At 51.8% G+C, this 19,557-nt stretch overlaps 1 protein-coding gene and 1 pseudogene across 3 annotated transcripts in view; one reads left to right on the top strand and one right to left on the bottom strand.

Moving 5' to 3' along the window:
* Pka-C3 (Protein kinase, cAMP-dependent, catalytic subunit 3) overlaps positions 1 to 19,557 on the bottom strand; it is a 142,784-nt gene that overhangs the window by 78,391 nt on the left and 44,836 nt on the right. The window lies entirely within an intron of this gene.
* LOC149342267 (uncharacterized) lies at positions 1,454 to 4,933 on the top strand (annotated as a pseudogene).

The following is a 19,557-nucleotide window of genomic DNA, read 5'->3' as shown; positions in this document are numbered from 1 at the left end:
ACGCCGAGCAAGTTTTCCTGCAAACACCCCGCACGTGGGTGCATTGAGGTCGAATAACGTGGCAATACTTGCGGCCTGCTGCCATCTTCCTTGTCTTGCAATGAAAGCAAGAGAAAGTAAACGTCTTCTTTATTCCACCCACGACGCGCTTATTGATATCGTGTTCTCTGAGACATTAGCGTACACTGATATTTCGTGTGCTGTGGAACTTACCTCTTTTTCTTCGGCACCGCCGCGATTCTTTTATGTCCCACTACAAAACACACTAATACGTGGATCGATTTCAACAGCGAAAGTAACGAAAACTGATTCGGAAAGATGTTGCCGTGTGCTCCCACTCGCAAAAACGTAAAGGCTGAATTGAACTGTTTCGTGCATTTCATAACACGACTCGAAAAGAGGGAAATTTAAGAGGCAGGCAGCAACAGCGAGGGTTTTGTAACGTCTGCAGAGGCATCTCCAAACGACACTCATTACCATGAAGCGTCGACGCTGTCTAGGTTTCGGGTTCGATTCCTCCCACTATCACCCCCGCAGAGCCAACAAGCAGCACTGGCATGTCGTGGGGCCGATGTGACAAAGCGATCTCGTCTGCATGGATAGAGCAGCCAGTTCCTCCAAAAACTCAGATTCGCGTTGGACGACGCCCGCCCCGGGAAATCGCGGTGCGCGATTTACGTGCGCAGTGACGTTCTGCATACACTCGTCGGTTCGGCGGCGGCGACAACCGATGCCCAGGAGTGCGTGGTGGTGACAGTGCGCGTCGGTGGTTTTGACACGTCGGTGGCCTGTGTTTATGTGCGCCCAGCTGTCGCGTGGAACGCGCTGTGTTTTCGTGCGGTTTCCTCGTGCTGTGCCCCGCGTCAGATCATCTGTGGTGATTTTAACGCCCATCACAGTGCGTGGGGCAGTGTGCGACACTCCGCGCGAGGAGACGACCTGCACGACGCAGCAACGCAGCTGGGACTCACCCCCTTGAACACCGGCGAGCCCACCTTTCGACGACGCGGAACACCCGGCTCCTGCATCGACGTTGCCTTCGCATCCAGAGGGATAGAGGCGACATGGCGTCGATCACCATCACTCTGGGGCTCAGATCATTACTCCATCCTAATTGAGCCCACTGCTACGGAGGCCCGCGCCAAAAGAACCTACTCCATCGTCAACTGGAGCGCGTTCAGGCAGAGGCGGTCGATGAAGCGGCCGTCACTGGAGCCGACTTCTCGAGTCTAGTTCGGAGCGCCCTAGCAGCCACCAGACGAGCAGAGGTGCGGGCAGGACAACCTACACCTGATATCTGCTCGGTCTGCGCGAGAAACGCGACCGCGCAGAAAACAGGGCGCGACGAACCGACCGAGCGGCCGATTGGACTGTTTATAACCGCCTGGACGCAGCGGCGCGGCGCCACTCCCACAAATTGTACCGACGGCAGTGGGCTTCGCTATGCCAAAGGATGGAGGAACACACCAGCTCGCGGAGGCTATTCGATATGCTGCGACGAATAACGAAGCAACAGGTGAACCCTCAGCCTTTGGCCGCACTTGCCATCTCAAGCGGCCTAAGCTATGAACAGCTGGCAGAGAGGTTCGCCGATCGCTTCGCGCCGCCCAGCCTCACGAACGACGCGAGCTCAGACTCACCTGAGAGCCCTGGAAGCGATGCCAGCCTCTTCCCCGTCACCTCAGATGGTCCCTGTGATGCGCCTTTCAGCGCGGCGGAACTGAACAATGCGCTCGCGCGATGCCGCCGTCGCTCGGCGCCTGGGCCGGACGGGGTGACTTATCAGATGTTACGCAACCTGGATGCGGAGCAACGACAGGTCCTCCTGCAGCAGATCAACTTGGTGTGGGAACGCGGGGAACTTCCGGAGGATTGGCGCACCGCGGTCGTCTGTCCCATTCGAAAGCCAGGTCGCCCACCCACGGAGCTGAGTGGATACCGTCCAGTGGCTTTAACATCGGCGGCAGGTAAGCTCATGGAGCACATGGCATTGCAGCGTTTGAACGAGCGGGCCGCGGCGGCCGATTTGTTTGACGAGCGGCAGACGGGTTTCCGCGGAATGCGGTGCACGGCTGATTCCATCTCGGACGTTGTCACCGCCCTCGAGCACGCCAGAGTGGCGGGCCAGGTAGCGCTGCTGCTGCTACTGGACGTCTCGGGAGCGTTTGACAACGTTCACCGCGCACCGATTCTCGCGCTGCTTGAAGCGGCCGGCGTGTGCGGACGTCTTTTGCGATATGTTCGCGGCTTCCTGAGCGGTCGTACCATGCGCGTGAGAGTGGGGGGGAAACTCTCCGAGCCTCGTCCGGTGGATCTGGGCGTGCCGCAGGGCTCTGTTTTGTCACCATTCCTGTTTAATGTGGCCATGTCGGTGGTGCCGGGCTCCCTTCCCACGGGCGCCCGACACCGCGTGTACATGTCCATATATGCAGATGACATTGCTCTGTGGTGCCTGGGACCACCGGGCGAGGCGCTCCGCGTGCGGGGATGCCTTCAGGGGGCCCTGACCGCAATCGACGCCTGCTTACGCGGTCTCGGTCTGTCGCTGAGTGCGGGCAAATCGGTAGCCATGGCCTGCGTTTCGCGCTCGCGTGCGCGCCAACGCCACTGTAACTGGACGGGACCCCCATTCCTTGGCGAAAAACGGTGCGGTACCTAGGCTTGGACATCGACCAGCGTCTTTCCTTCCGCCCCGCGGCGACCAAGGCCTGTTTGCAGATGAAGAGGATTACCGCCGCCGTTCACAAGCTCACCGCTCGAGGCCAGGGCATCTCCCAGCAAGCCGCGCTGCGTCTATATAACGCCGCAGCCTTGGGGGCGATGCTGTATGCATTGCCGCTCGTCTCGGTGCTCAAGCCATGTTGGAAGAAACTTGAGCTACAACATAGGAAGTCCCTGCGCGTGTGCCTCGGTCTACCGCGAACTTCACAGTGCGCCGCAACGCTAGCCGAGGCAGGAGCGTGGCCACTTCAGCTCCAGGCCGCGCGCAGGGCTCTCAATCACATCGATCGGCTTCACCGCGCACCAGACGGCGGCTCGCTGCTACAACGCTTGCGCACGCGCCCTCGTTCACGCATGGGTGCGGCGTTGCTCGAGTACGAGACCCTCACCAACGGCTCGCCCCCTTACGACACCTGTGTGCCTTGGCCGGCTGCCACGGAGATACAGCGAGAAATCGTCGGCATCGCGGGAAAGCGGAGCACACCCCTCTGTGCTGTGCAGCAGCTAACCAGGGCCGTCATGCACGAGGAATTACAGGACCATCTCCTCGTGTTTACAGACGGCTCAGTGGTGTTGTGACTGTACTTCGGACCACGTGGGCCCGAGCAAGCAGCTACCGTGAACAATCACCAAGGTCGACAACCTCGCGACGACCATGGGAAGTGGGATGCTTGGAATGCCCTTTGCGAGCCTCAGCGGATTAGTGTAGCAGGAATTTCAAGGGCCATTGTCAGCCGTAACCCCAGCGAAATTCCTTGAGCGGAGGTGACCACTATAGAGGCGAAGGCCGGGGACGCGCCGGAGTTATTGTCCGAGCGACCACACCAAGGCGACGAGCCGGCGCCGGTCACGCTGGCGGATAATTGAAGAATTCCGTGGCCCCGACTCGCGTTCTGGGCAATCGGCGGGGAAGCAAGTTTATTCACCTGCTGAAGGACTTCGGGAGATTCCTATCCCGCAGCGCTGGATGAGTCAGCATCTCCTCCTCTCATCAACCAGCTGCGAGAGAGTAGAAAAACCCGCACGTGCCCAGCCGTGGGCGGTAACAAGAACGTCCCCTTCGGTCCATCCGATTGGACAGTGCTCGTCGACCATTATTCCCCAGCCAGGGATCTGGGGAAACCGAACGATATTTAACTCGGCCGTGAGTGTGGCCGAGAAAAAAACCTGCTAGCTCCAGTCGACTACGGTTGACGAAGACGTTGCCCTTCCACTGAGAGCCATATTCTCAGTCCCGCTCTATGTAAATAATGTAAATATGTGAATACAGTTTTTCCTTCTCTTCCCCTACTCCCCGTCTCCGGCCCACGTTTCCTTCCTCCTTCGGCACAGCGGCGGTGCTTTTGGACCCGATGCCTGGTGGGACACGCTTCTAGCATCGACAAATATATCAGTGGTCTGTGAAAGCTGCTCGCTCGCAGCGGCCGCCACCATCCCTGCCCTGCGACTGCACAGCCAACAGCACACAAACTATCTGGGTTCTTCCACCACGGCGGAGCTGGTGGGACTCCAGCTCGGGCTAGAACTCGTGCTCACCATCGTCCCTCCGCCGCCCAAGTGTGCTGTTTTGTGTGACTCCCGCGCCGCCCTCAGCCGGCTGCAGAACATCGGCCGTGGTACCCCGTTAGTGCGCGCAATTCGAGCGTGCCTTGCACAACTGGCACAGCTTGGATGTGTTGTGCGCGTTCAGTGGGTGCCCGGCCACTGTGGAATCGCCGGCAACGAGGACGCTGACGAACTCTCGACCGCCGCACACCAGCTCCCTTCCAGCAACCTACCTCTTGCGCTGGAGGACGTGCGTGCGGTCATTCAGACTCATCTCCGACGGCAGCACCCCGATCCCCGCATCGCAGAAGGTGAGCGCATTCATCACGTCACCGGCTGTCGCTCGCTCACGCGGGCGCAGCGCGCAATGATCCTTCGACTGCGAATTGGTTGCGTGTGGTACGGGGAACGACGTGCGCGCCACGGGTTCGCGACGAGTGCAGTGTGTGTCGGGTGTGGTGCTGACGAAACACTCGAACACTTATTACTTCGCTGCACCGCGCTCATAGATGCCCGTCGCGACATGCTTGCGGCCTACCGGGCGCTGGGCATCCTGCCTGACTCCCTCGCAATGTTATTGTGGCCGCAAGGCAGTGCGCGCACCCGCGAGCGAACATTGGTGAGCCTCTGTGATTTCCTCGAACAGGCGGGCTTGACGTCCCGTTGATATGTTTTGCCGTGCTAGTAGCGTGTCCCACCAGGCATCGGGTCCAGGAGCACCGCCGCAGTGCCGAAGGAGGAAGGAACGTGGGCCGGAGACGGGGAGTAGGGGAAGTGAAGGAAAAACTGTATTCACATATTTACATGATTAATTACATTATTTACATAGAGCGGGACTGAGAATGGCTCTCAGTGGAAGGGGAACGTCTTCGTCAACTGTAGTCGACTGGAGCTAGCAAGCTTCTCTCGGCCACACTCACGGCCGAGTTAAATATCATTCGGTTTCCCCAGAACCCTGGCTGGGCAATAATGGTCGACGAGCACTGTCCAATCGGATGGACCGAAGGGGACGTTCTTGTTACCACCCACGGCTGGGCAGGTGCGGGCTTTTCCACTCTCCCGCAGCTGGGTCGATGAGAGGGGGAGATGCTGACTCATCCAGCCCTGCGGGAAAGGAATCTCCCGAAGTCCTCCAGCAGGTGAATGAACTTGCTTCCCCGCCGATTGCCCAGAACGCGAGTCGGGGACACAGAATTCTTCAATTATCCGCCAGCGTGACCGGCGCCGGCACGTCGCCTCTGCTGTGGTTGCTCGGACAATACCTCCGGCGCGTCCCCGGCCTTCGCCGCTATAGTGGTCACCTCCGCTCAAGGAATTTCGCGGTGGTTACTGCTGACAATGGCCCTAGACATTCCTGCTACACTAATCCGCTGAGGCTCGGAGGGGCATTCCAAGCATCCCACTTCCCACCGCCGTCGCGGGGTTGTCGGCCTCGATGAAGGTTCACGGTAGCTGCTTGATCGGGCCCACGTGGTCCGAAGTACGGTCACAACACCGTCTGTTCTCCGCCAGGTAGTTGCGTGCAGTGACGCGAACGTTCCACGCGCGCTACCTCAGACGATGAACAGCTGGACGCCCCCACTCCAGCTGTTTTGTGCTATGTGTCGTGCGCGCGTGATGGACCAGCGATCGCCCAGATCAACACGCGCGTGCGACCTGTATATATGTATATTTAATCTGGTTGTCGTGCGCGTATGACGGAGCAGCGTTCGCTCAGAGCTCCACGCGCGTGCGCATTGTATATATGTATATTTTATTCCTTGTAGACATGTAAATAGACTCATTGAAAGTGTACCCCTCCCCCTGTCCTTTCTACTGTCCCCTCACCACTTTTCTTTCACTTCTACACTCTGCCTGCTATCCTTTATTTCGCTGCCCCAGCTCAGGTGCTTCCTGTCGCGATAGCAGATGCCGGGGCAGCAAATATTCTTTTATCTTCCGTATCAAATGCACAATAAATAACCACTTACTACTACTACTTGGACGACGCCAAGCTGTCCTGCCGCAAGATACAGTCCGACGTACAGTCTTTGTCAAAAGTAACCAGGCTGCATGGTTTGCTTCTCATTTGTATAGTAGAGCCTTTACGGCTTTCCCTAAGGTCGAAAAGTTATTTGAAGGTGTGAACAGGGGTCCTCCTTACCATACAGACATTTAGAGCTTGAGAGCTGGCATAATAGTTTAAATATACGACTGAGAAGCAAAACCATGCAGCCTAGTTACATTTGACAAGGCTGTACGTCTATGTCGTTAAGCCCGAGATCCTTCCATAAGCTTGCAATTTCTTGCAGAGGGTATCGCCTATAAATCATTCTCCGTCCCCTGTCATCCGACAACAAAGCACGAAAAAGCGCACCTCGCCAACTGCGAATCGCACCCGCTACCTGTCGCTCGAACGAGTCTTGATCACCCAAATGAACCCACAGCGTGAAATACGTAACACCAAGAGCTTTATAGAGCCGCTGTTGCTACCGTACATTATAAACACGAATTCACCTATATGGGAATGAAAAGAGAGTAAGCTTTGCTTTAACGCACTCTCTTTTATAAAAGGGTGCGCGCTAGAGGACAACTTTACAACTTTTTTACTCCTTGTGTTCAGAGAGTGGAGCAGACGAAGGGGGGTACGAACAAGTGCAGAATGCGCAGCAATAATGGTGATAAAAACGTTTACTGCACAAGACCGCTACTTTTGGCTTAAGTGGGGAGTGAGGGTTAAGCAGGCACCGTTATAAAAATGCTGCATGGTCGGTCGTGCAGTGGGTGCCAATTCTACTCTATGCATTCCGATGCACAATTGGCGGCCGTTTTTTGTTGCTGCGCCTAGCCGTTGTTTGCTTACGTCTTGTTCATCCTGCGGCAGCGTAGGCAACACTTCATTATTGGCGACCACGTTGTATAGGCTGACCCTGCTCGGAAACGTGGCTCACGATACAACTTAATTGAGATTCATTCATTCATTCATTCATTCATTCATTCCGTTTTATGCATTGTCCGCCATCATTTGCCACCGCGGTGGCTCAGCGGTTATGGTGCTCGGCTGCTGACCCGAAAGACGCGGGTTCGATCCCGGCCGTGGCGGTTGAATTTCTTTGTAGGAGAAATTTTAGAGACCCGTATACTGTGCGATATCAGTGCACGTTAAAGATCCCCAGGAGGTCGAAATTTCCGGAGCCCTCCACTACGGCGTCTCTCATAGCCTGAGTCGCTTTGGGACGTTAAACCCCATAAAACCAAACCAAACCTTTGTCCGCCATTATATGCCAGCATGAGTAGCAGCGCTGCTGACGGGACCAGGTATCCGCTCGTAGCAGGGCAGTAAAAAAAAAAAATCTATTCACAAGCTCATTAATCCTGCGACGCCTGCGCACTGCAAATGTTCAACATGCATCCCACGCGCGCCGCTCCCGCGAAATACATAATCTTCTCCATCTGGTTTTCCCGCGCCGCTATTAGGCCATTAAGTCCTTCCACGACGCGAAACGACATGGAACGAAAATTACGCATCCCGCAGTCTAGTCGTTCGTTTTCTCTCCCCTACCGACCCCATTTCCAAGAAAAAAAGCTTTTCTTGATTTGACCGACGTTGCGCTGACGACTCCGAAGGCTCCAGTAGCGTGACCATCTTCTTTGGAGACGGTGACGACACAACCACAAGATGCAAGCACGCGCGCACTTACAAGAACAAGAAGCAAATGAGCTTTAACAGATGCCTAGAGAGCGTAACATTTTTTTCCCTCCATCTGTCTATTTTTTTTTTACGTGCGCGTGATGAAAGCTGTTTCATCACGTGGGGCGAAAACGTCATCGGTAAAAGTACAAGAAGAACAAGGGGGAAATCAGTGTACAAAAAGAACAAAGAAAAAAAGAGAGGGCAGGGAGGAGTTCATTCAGAGGAAAGTTTCCGAAACCGAAAGGTGAAGACCGGAACCGCTCGCGCAAGCGTCTGGACGGCTTCTCGCCGCCGCCTTCGTCGCGCTGTAGCTGGAGGACTAAAAACAGAGCTCCCCACCGACCACCTCTGCTGGAGGCAATCGCTCACCAAAGCGAAATCGCGCAACGTGGCAACGGCTGAGGAAGCGTGCAGTGAAGAGGAACGAACGCTGGCCGTAAAGGAAAAAGCAAGAAAATGCGGAACATCCGCAAAATAAATAGGTTGGTGCTGCGTTCGAACCCATCCCCCTTCCCTCTCGCCGCCCTCAAAGCACCACGTTGCGTTTTGCTGCGCTCTGTGCCAAGAGCAGCCGCGAAGCGTCACTCACCTGGACCTAGCTGTGAAGGGAATAAAGTAAAAATAAAGTTGGCTTCGTGAGAAGAGAAAGCGCGGGGGAAGAGGGAGGAAGGGAAGGAGAGAGGGCGACGTCTGTCTTGCTGCCACCTCCCCTCGCGAGATGCAGAGCCCGAACGAAAGGCGCGCGCGCCACGTGTTACCCATTACCTTTAGCATTGGGTATGTTCTACTAGGGTACTTAGCTTTATATCATTTTTTTCCTTCCATGCTTTACGTCACTACTATTTTTCTTCCGCGTAGCTGTTCTCAGAAGTGCTTTCAGTCATATTGCAACCGTGTCCTCGCTTGTATTTTGCTTTTTTTCGTTTTCGTCAGCGTGGACCGGGGGTTCATATTTCTGCGGTCGTTCGTGTGACATTTGCTTTAACCCAAGGTAACGAGTCTTGCACCTTCCTTGAACTGTCCGGTCCCTTTTACTTTTCTTTCTTTTTAAAAGCCCTTTCTAACATATGTCCGGTTCCTTAGCCAAGTTCTGGAACAGTTTACGCTGGAAAGATGTGACAAGCATGAATTTTACCCCTAACTTAGCTCTGCTGGTGGTAGTTTGTAGATGTCATGTCACCGCACTTATTTTTTTTTTCTTGAGTCGATTATGCCCAGTGCTGCCTCCAAATCGCCCTTTTTTTGCAATCTTTGCTGAGGAAGTCTTCTCGTGTTTCGCTTGACTCTCAAAGATCTTCAGTGCGTTATTTGAAATATGAGCTGCGCCTCAAGCCGCTGAAAAGCATTGTTTCGCCCAACATGGTGGTGCCTGTGTGCCATACTGTAAACAGCATTGGCTCTATTTCGCGAATCTACTGGCGTAAACGAGTGCAGCATAGGAGTATTTCCCTTTAGCTGACCAGATTTTTTCAAGATGGCTGAACCTGCCAACTTCCGCTATGATGATCCGGCATATATCACGTGTACTGCGACGTGCACTGTTTTTCTCAGTGTTTCCAAGTTACACAACTGGCGTGCTCGTCGCATGGGCGTGAATTATTTAGTTTTCCCGTTATTCCTAAACGGTCGTGGCAATGAATGATCCTATTTGTTTTCCTTGTAATCCATTTTTTTGTTTCTTTCTTTTAATATGAAACGCTCTACTTTTTTCGCTACCTACTTCTCTTTCTTTCTTTCTTTCTTTCTTTCTTTCTTTCTTTCTTTCTTTCCTTCTTTCTTTCTCTCTTTCTTTCTTTCTTTCTTTCTTTCTTTCTTTCTTTATCCTTTCTTTTTTTTCCTCGTTCTTTCATCCTTTCTTCCGCATCTCTTTCTTTCTTGCCTTGTTCTTTCGTTTCTTCGGGTCGTTTACTTGTTTCTTCCCTAACTCTTTCATTCCTCCTATTCCCTTCCTTCATTATTTATTCTTTCCTCCTCTTTCTGCTTTTCCTTCATTCCTACTTCCTTCCTTTCTTTCTTCGTTTCATGTTTTCTTCTCTCTTTTCTGTTTCGAGGTTCCTCGCGAGTCCTACCTGACTCCCGGAAGTCAACCATGCAGCTCGACCGCACCCACACGCCCCTCCTGGGACGTGTGCCAAAGGGCATACCACGCGGCGACCAGCATCAAAGACGCGACTCGGTTATCAAGGCGGAAGAAAATAAAAAAGCACAAAATGAAACCCAAACCGCTAACGAAAAAAAAAAAGAAGACGAAGGAATCCCTTCCGACAAGAAAACAAAAATCTCCACTGAAAGCATTCGTACAAAAAGCAGCAATTGCGAGACAGACGCTCGTTCCCATGCAAGTTCGGCACGAATCCACCGTCGCAGAAACAGACGAAAATGAGTGACTCCCAGCAAAAGCATACGACGAAGAAAAAAAGAATGAAACGCGGGGGGAGCAGTTTCTTCAGGCTTAAGACGGCGTTGAAGCCGCGACGCTGGCTGGAAAAAACGCTGCGCGCGTCTGGTCCACGTCGCCGGTTAGGTAAAGCAGACCATCGTTCTCGCCCGAAAATATATGGGCGGCCGCGGGCGGTTTGTTCTCGCCGTGTCGGCGATCGGCTTGTTTCTGCGTTCTCTCTGTTCTTTCGTGCCGACCCCTCGCAGCCTGGAAAGCGATACCCGCGCGGCTTGGCGCAGGCACAATCTGTCCCGAGGGCGAGCCGTTGCAGCCGCGTAGTTGAAGAAATATGGCCGCCGGTATGTGGCGGCGAATGTTGGGCGGAGACCCGTTTGCTGTCTAGTTCAGGTTACACGGGTTCGCAACTAGGAAGACACGAGGAAGTTACTCCGTGATGTTTGAGGTTGCGAGTCGGGTGGCGTTTTGACGAGAGCGTGAATGAACGAAGATCGCGGCCTTAACTGGCGAAATTATTCTCTCTTTTTACAGAGAACTACACGCCGGAGAATTGGACGTGAACGGCTTGGGAAATTTTGTTACACCATTTTACATCAATCATTTGAGAGAAAATTTGTTGCTGTGTTTTCACAGGCTGCTCCACAAAAACAGCTAAGGACTGTAAAAGAAGGCCATCTCCATTTCTGACCGAATAATGCTGTAATGCTGTTAAGTTTCTTTACTGAACCGAGAACCAGCGACGCAGAATCTTAACAAGCGAGGTTCGGGCTTAATAATGAAAGTGCACACGGTGTGCAGCGCATTGCCAGGAGGTGTTCTACAAGCGCGAAGGCGAAAAAAACGTAGTTCATGCGAATTATAGTTTTGCAACTGCCTTTGTTTAGTACGATGTACAAAGGTTAAACAACGACGTCGTTGTTTAACATCGGAGAGTCGCACTCACGAACTGTTAAAGCCATATTGTCAAAGCAGCGAGTGTACAGGTGGGAAAAACGAGAAAGAAATGAAGAATGGAATGCAGCTGCTTCCAAAGCGTGCGCGCATTTGTACGCGTTTGCGCCACTTTGCCTGCGTGTGTGTAAACTTCGAGACGCGCACAATTGACGACACCATTGTTTCGAGTTATAAGCAACGAGTGGTGTTTATTGCCGTAAGGCTGCTCCTTGTCGAGCAAGTATATGTTACATAGGTTGCCAGATTACAAGTCAGAAAAAGCTAGAATGAAGAGTTTCTTTAGAGTGCTGGCGACAGCGTTGCGCAAGGGCGTTGTATACGGCACGGCTTATCTAATGCTCATGACATCATCATTCTACGCCGATGCACTAACGGTGATCCTTATTCTCTTCTCTACCAGCCACCTCGGCTATACATAGTTTTTACTTTTTTTTGCGATAGACACGCTGTTGTGCAGCACTATAGTATTGCTTCTTGTGGTACAAGTTTTTTTTTTCTTCTTTTTGCGATGAAAGACTTTTATAAATGATACCTTAGAGAGGATGTTTCATCCCTCAAGCCTTAGAAGGTTAATCACTCACACACTGTCTGGCTGGATCCTTATTTCATTCATTCATTGATTGATTGATTGATTGATTGATTGATTGATTGATTGATTGATTGATTGATTGATTGATTGATTGATTCAGAACAGTGGGATGGACGCATGACACCAGTCAGCAGGCAGGCCATTCTATCTGACGTCGACCGATATAGGCTGTTGTCACTTTTGGCCCACGTTTTCGAAGGGCCTTGTTGACACTCCGATCGGCCCCTGCCGATTGCATTAATCCCGAGTGAAAATGGCGTCCTCCTGCTTCCTGTTACACAACGCCGCTACTCGTTCCTTCCGCTGCCGTTTCTTCCATTTCCTAACAGTCACCCTCCCTCTCGAACTTCGAGGCGGCGCGCGCACTCGGCAACAGCCGCTCGAAAGACCAAGCGACGCGATTAGGCGGCACCAGGGAAGACGACGACGACTAAGTGCACCTGACGTCACCGAAGCCCACGCTCCCTTCTTCCTGGCTGACTCCATTACTCCGTCCGTACAGCGCAGGAGGCTCGAGACTGGAAAAGCGGGCCCCGGACCGAACCGTTAATTGGCCTCGTTAAGAGAGAGACGGTACAAGTCCGGCAAGCGCAGTAGCGGAGTGCCTCTCATCGACGTGTCCGCGTCGGCGAACACTCGAGATTGCCGCAGCAGCGGAACCTAATTTTCATCTCCCGGTCGCCACTGCATTCAATGCAGTGCCACGCGCAGCGGCTTCGATTCTACGACTCTAAACAACCGGCAGCTGAAGGCAATTTGAACGCCACGCGCAGAGCACACGTTGTCAATAACGATGCCATGACAGAGGAAGCATTAAATCGTCGCTTGAGCGGTTGTCTCCGCTCTCTTGCAGAACCTTGCAGTTTTTGCTTATTTCTACACTCAACTAAACAGAAGTAACAATCCAAACTAGTACTCTGTGGGCCGGTTATGGCTGACTATGTTCATGGACACTGACCAAGTCTCTGTACGCTGCCTTGGTAGGCTATAGGTCTGTCGAGTGCTTCAGATTGCTTCACGAAGGAAGGGGGTGATAAGCTGAAGACTGAGAAGGAAGAAATTGTAGGCTACACGGGGTAACGTACTTGTATCCGTCAGGGACACGAATTTCGAAAAAAGAAGAAGGAAAAACGAAACAATGCGATGTAGAAGCGCCTTGTTCGGAAAGACCGATTTAGAGACTATGAATCTCGATGCAGGAAAAAAAAAGTAGATGCGAAAGGCTGTGTTCACAATTGTACGCAGCCCCGACTTCCACTTTTACAGAGCGTTAGAGGCCCGAGCAAGAGATTCCTATTCATTTGAATCCCTTAAATATTAGATGTTGCCATATCTTCTCTACATGTGCGTTGTCGATGCGAAGACATCAGCGAAAATCTTCCAGCTTTTGCCGTCTTTCTTTAACGCCACCAACTTTATAGTCGTCAACGGTATCTGAGACATTCGTTATTATTGTGTAGTCCTAACGTTTGCCCGCTGGAAAACACAACGCGGTAAACACAACGCAACTCGGGAAAAACGAGTGGACACGAAGAAAAGCAAAGCAGCCTGAGACACAACAGTGTATCGAGTGGAGCTCCCGCTTTAGTAAGTTAAGTGGAAGGCACGCCTCGCTCCGTGAAGAGAGAAGTAATTTGAGACTCCTGGAGGATGCCTTTGTTCTACAATGGACTTAAATCGGGCGATGACGCGAAAGAAGTCTTTCAAACGCGAGACGCGAGCGGGACGCGATTTTTTACCAGGGCGGATATGTAGAATCCTGACTAAGTTAATGAGAGGCTCGACATTTCAAGGGACGTCTGAATTGTCTCGACAAAGGGTGCAGCCTTTTTAATGCATTCGTACTTGCCATTTGCATCTCGTTTTAATTGATGTGATGACGCAGTCAAGCTATTTCCACCGCTCCAGCAAGCGCTACCATCGTTCGAACGCGTCTGAATGGACAGAAACTGCCGCGGCTCGACCAACATGCACCGCCTCAGTGAAGCACGCGCTACGCGAATTAAAGAAAAAAAAAGGGGGGGGGGGGGGGCAGCTGTGTCGTGATGTTGGATGCAACGCGTCCCAATTTTTCCCGGCATTGTAATCGGATATGAGAGGACCCGGCTGGCTCGAAGAAATAATGGCCTCTTCCTACACCGAATCGTCGCAGGACACGCTCCGTCGAATTTCAGGGTTTAGCCTTCCGCGAGGGTGCTAGTTTTAGAACAAAGCTCCTCGACTGAGCGCTTTAGGCAGTGCAAACACGTCACACAATGGTCGCGTGCACCCTATGATGACGTCTGGCCGTATAGGGCGGGAACAGGGAAACAGGAGATAGCTTACAGAGATAGAATTGCGTTACAGCGACCAGTATGCTGACAGAGATTTACAAATACTTTGAGAATGACGTCACTGTAAGCGGCCTTCAAAGCTGCCCTTTTAGTGACGACAACCACAGCTTGCTCCGGTGAGGCGGTAATTAGCACCAGTCAACTCAAGAGGACGGAGATGATAGTACGTCCTGGTAAAAAGGTCACTGCTTTTGAAATCTTATTTCGCAGTAGTCGCTTCTTCTTCTAAAAATACGTGAAGAAAAAACGCCTAATGCTTTCACAGCCATTTACACAGGAAGGAAGCCATAAGTGCTCTATTATTCCCTCCGTACAACCTGCGACTCGATGCCTTCCAGCGTTTAGTTATTACTGATTTATGAAGTCAGACTTCAACGGTACAATACGGCGCAAGGAACAGGGGACCCTGGGAGGAGAGAACTACTGCAATGCCCTCCAATATTTTGTTCCTTAATCTCCACGTAATAACATCTTAACAGCAGTCAAGGCAAGAGTTCGAAATCAATTCTGCACCAGCTAAGATACCATTGCAAGCGGGCAATCTAGCCTACTCTATTATGATTCTACGAACAGACTCAGGTCGCGCCATGCAACCTATTGTTGAACGTTGGCGTCATGACGACGTACGCTGTCAACTTTGACGGCTGCTTTCGACAATACAGCCATAAATGCCTCAGATAACGGGGCTGTATATATCATCACGCTGACAGATGGTCTTTGTTGTCAGCCGGACAGCTCCACAGTAGAATAATAGCGCTCATGCAGCCGAACTCACGTCCCCAGAAAACTTGGAGTTACAAGTGACGTCAGTGTGCCTACTTCACCACGATTCCCGGATTGCGTCGGCGTATACTGGACCAGCTGGGAGATTATTGCACAAGCGCAGTGATACGTGGTAACGCGCATGTTACCCTGCGCATGCGAAGCTCGCCCTTCGTCAGCGGTATACATTTAAACCAGTACGCCTCCCCGATACCAAAACTCTATTTATATTGACCCGGGCGAGGCTTCTAGAGGCGGCTTGTAAAACAGCTTTTTCGGCGCACACGGGATGTCGTTTCTTCAAGGCGGCCTACTGAAGCAGGCCTTTGGCACAGAAGCTCCTTCAAAGCCATTCGGTGTGCTCATCGACTAAAAAAGACAAACGGCTGACACTGACAGCACCACGAGCAGCAGCAGTGTCGAAAGCCGACGTCGGGCGAATGGGCGTCTGGGAAATATTCAGATCTCTGGGGCGCCGCCCACACGACATCCGCTCTTCCAACCGACCCATGCAGTGTCGACCTGACACCGCATCGTCTGGTGCCGGCGAAACCGACGCGTGCCCGACACTTGGAAAGGCGACATTGTCACTTCAAATAGGCGTGAAGGCGTCGTCTCTCGCTGACAGCCGCAGGACGGACGCGACACCGCGACCTCGCAGGGTGACGCTTCACAAACGCATAGTTAAAACAAACGTACACACACACACACACACACACACACACACACACACACACACACACACACACACACACACACACACAATATATATATATATATATATATATACGGCACGAGGACAGACAGCACCCCGCTATATGACGACCCGAAATAGCGGCGCGATAAAACTTGTCCCCGAGAAGCGCGACTGAAAAAGTTTATTTAGCGCGCGAAAAACACACTCGGCACCCCGAAGCTATATACTCTATAGCTGACTGCCGCGTCTGTTCGCGTCGTTCACCGAAAAGCCAGCTCCGTACGCATTTCCGGCGCTCCTGTGACGTCGACAGTGGCGGGAACGAGACTGCAAGGGCGGCATTCGAGAGCTGAATGGCCGTATGTGCTCGCGCCGTCTCCGCGCGTGTGTTTGCCAATAGCAAAGTACAATGGCGCTTGGAGTACGCCTGTTGGCCATTGAGCAAGCAGGGCACCTGCGAGGCCGTCTAACTGCAGGTCTGACACGAGGCGAGGGGAGACCTTGCCACGGTCATCGCAGAGTCTGGGCAGGTGTCAACGCTCTCCCCTTTTGTGCTTTCAACCGGTCGAACTATATACATAGACATCAAGAGCTGTTGCGCCATGAAAGTTGTGACGAAGCTTTCCGTCGGCCGGAGTGTGACGTCCGAGGGGGAGAGGGCAACGCCTGGGATCTTTCGCAAGAGTCTAGGATATGCCCACAATAAATTAGCTGGAGTAGCACTCGCGGCGGATAGACGTGCCTAAGGTTTTCGGGCTTTGACCTGAATTACCCCCCTATGCTCTTTGTATCTCATCCTCTTATGTAGAGCTATGGACCGTTTGAGTGTCCATGAAGCATAAATCGGCCGGCACATTAGCACGCTGAGAGCACTTAACGACGCGAGAGGCGTCAAAGAGAATTTTGTGGCTGTGGCCGGCGACACAAGCTGCTGTAATTCGGCGAATGTTTTGCGTAACGTTTGCCTCAAAGCCCGAATGGCTCACCCCTATAAGAGCAGTAGAAAACGCACGCCGATAACGCGGTTATTTCTGTGCTACTCGCCCTCATCTCCAGCTCAAAGGGTTTGTAAAGGAGAAAAAAAAATTGTCAAGTGCCTACGCTTTGTTTCGTAACACGCTAATCTCAGCGAAAGCTGTCGCTGTGCTAGTGCCTGTCTTTTGACAATGGCCGAGGCTTACCGTAAAGTCTAAGGCCTAAAGACTTTTGTACCAACCTAGGTCACCGCAGCAATCGCAAGGTCACGTGTCTGACGCTGGTCACGTGATGACACGCAACCGGATGTTGACGGTCTGGGCGATGAGACCGCAAGAGAACGCTCCGTATAACAGGTCTTGCTGCACAAGCAACTGACCCTATGCGTAATGGCGCCGTCACGTGGTGTATACCACGGCATAGTGCTCAGTCGATGACGGGTGACACTGCCACACAGCCTTTAGCGTTGAGAACCCGCTTAATACTGGGCGTCCCACTTTAACCTGCAGCCTTTCTGGCCCGTCGAAGGGTGCGTGCTATGTTATAGCCCTTCGCAATTAGCTTGAGCACTACGGTGTTCAGCGCGCGGTTAACTGACAACTGAACGGAATTAACTACGCACAAAGGGTGCTGCGACTCATTTAAAATGATGCGAGCACAAATTTATTAAATGCACCTCCATCGGAAAGCGGTTTTCCGGATCGAAAACACCCTACGATAAAAAATATACAGGCACCTCGCGCCATCGATTTCTGGGGCTTTCAGAGTCGGTGAACTCTGCGCCGAAATATGATATATGACTGCCGTCGGGACTCCAGGCTTGGCTCCGCTTTTCTTATCCTTCAATGTCTTTTTTTTTTTTTTGCAGTCTGTTAGCGCCGTATCGAGATAAAAAAAAAATAAAAATAAAGGTGACCTAGCCGCAGAAGTTATTTTCTCTGACTCGCATGAAGATATTTCCGACCAGTATTGACGATGCACTAAAAGTCAAGCCATTTTTGATGTCTTAGACAGGCAGCTTACATGCGTTTACATTGATCGAGGCATCTTTGGAATGGCACCATACACGTCGACGCCTATTATGCTTCCTCAAGAGCGGAACTTTAACCAAGAAGCATGGAGTGCTTTTATCAACAACAAAAAAAGAACAAGAGGGAAAAGAATATTAATCTTGTTAGTCTGGGGCAGGGCATGCGAGACATGCTCGACAGATTAATGGTGAACGATGAATAAAGATCTGCCCGCCACTATAACAGGAGCAAGCTTTAGTCGTCAAAATAAGAAGCCCCTTTAGTTAGCAAGTCCTGCAAGTTAATCTCATTAAAAGAGCTTGGACGACCACGGCGTTTGAGTACGTTGTGGCCATCAAGGCGAAACTCTTCTTTTGTCTGCCACCCGTAATAGAACCACCGAGGCTTCCAACAAAACGCGTTTAAGAAATGTTTCTTGGTGATTATTTGCGTTACTACGATATCCCGGAACTATCTGACGATGCTGCAAGGACATGCTGTCCCGGTTTACACTCGATCGCCGAGTTACAAAAGATCCTACCGTGCCTGGTGTCCGGCCCAAAACGGAGAATGTATAGGCCGCGCCCACTCCCAGCGCGTCGTTTGCCTTTCTGAGTAAGCGATCGGCTCGCAAGCGAAAACAAAGGCGGCGCTAATGCGCCGACGCAGCGCTCAGCGCACCATTAGGCTTAGCGCCGGCCGTGCGTGCGTCGTTTGGAGACGAGAAAACAGCAGCAAGAGAGAGGGAAAATGGCGGAGGCAAAGAGGCGTAGATAAAGCGAGCGACATGCCGTGAAGGAAGGCTAAATGGCGCGTACCAGGGGGCGCACGCGTCGGCCGGCGCAGGAAGTGAGCTGTGCAAGCGAGCAGACGAGTCGCTTCATGCGCGTCGCCTCCTTAGAAGCAGACGCGTCACTCTATTTGCCGAGTTCTTGCATCAATTCCTATATACTTTTGAGTAGCCCTGTGACCTTTAGATTAGATCCATGCAGACATATTAGCCAAAAGCTGGGACATTTGCGAAGATGGTAGCGCGAAGCATTGTTTAGTTGGGCTGACATGAACCACGAGGTTATACAGTATTGTGGGTGTTCTGTATAAAGCCGTAATGCTGTCATAAAGCCCGATTACACGAAAGTCTTACAAAGGTCAGGCAGGCTTCATGCACACATTGTCTGACATCACAGTATCCCACTTTGTCTTTACTGAAAAAAAAAAGACTAATTACGGCAACGACGCATCACTACACTTTGAACTCACGAAATTCAGGTCGCTGTCACTTGTCAGCGCGTTGGAGGTCCTGCTTTGGAACTGACCTGAGCTTCTTTGGTGGGCCGTGTTTTGTCTCTTAAAATGTTCGAAATATCTACGTTTGACGATATGCTTTAAACGGTAGCTGAACAGCTTTCAACATTCGGCGAGAATCAAGGGTTCGAATATACGAGGTTGTAGGTAAAACATTCCATTTTTTTTTTGTACCAGCGCTTTAAATGGTGACGTAATCGCCGATTAAAGCCGAGAGGCCGTTCAGGTTTCTCTACGCAACAACCGACGGGTTAAAGGGGTCGTGAAACGTTTTCCGAAAATTTTGAACGACGTGTGTATTTGGAATTCTGACCCTTCATTCAAAAGTATACCTTGGTTTGTTTCATCGGCTGGGTTGATTGAATAGCGAAAAAAACTAAATTTCGGTTTCCCAGCGCGTGTCCCCCTCAACTCACAGCAAACGTCATTTTAAGAAGCCAATCAGAGGCTTCTGTCGTCAACACAACATGGCGGCTTAGCGAGGCCTGTTTAGCCATAGTTGACCGAGGTTACAGCACACATATTGACTCGAATGTGGCACTGTCGTCTGCTCAGAATGGAGTCTGCTAGCTGGCAAGCTGACATATGTGCGAAA

This window comes from Amblyomma mixtum, chromosome 5, assembly GCF_055824585.1.
Source record: "Amblyomma mixtum isolate Tamu chromosome 5, ASM5582458v1, whole genome shotgun sequence".
NCBI lineage: Eukaryota > Metazoa > Arthropoda > Arachnida > Ixodida > Ixodidae > Amblyomma > Amblyomma mixtum.
The sequence above is the reverse complement of the archived record's forward strand: the minus strand, read 5'-3'. Positions and strand labels throughout refer to the sequence as shown.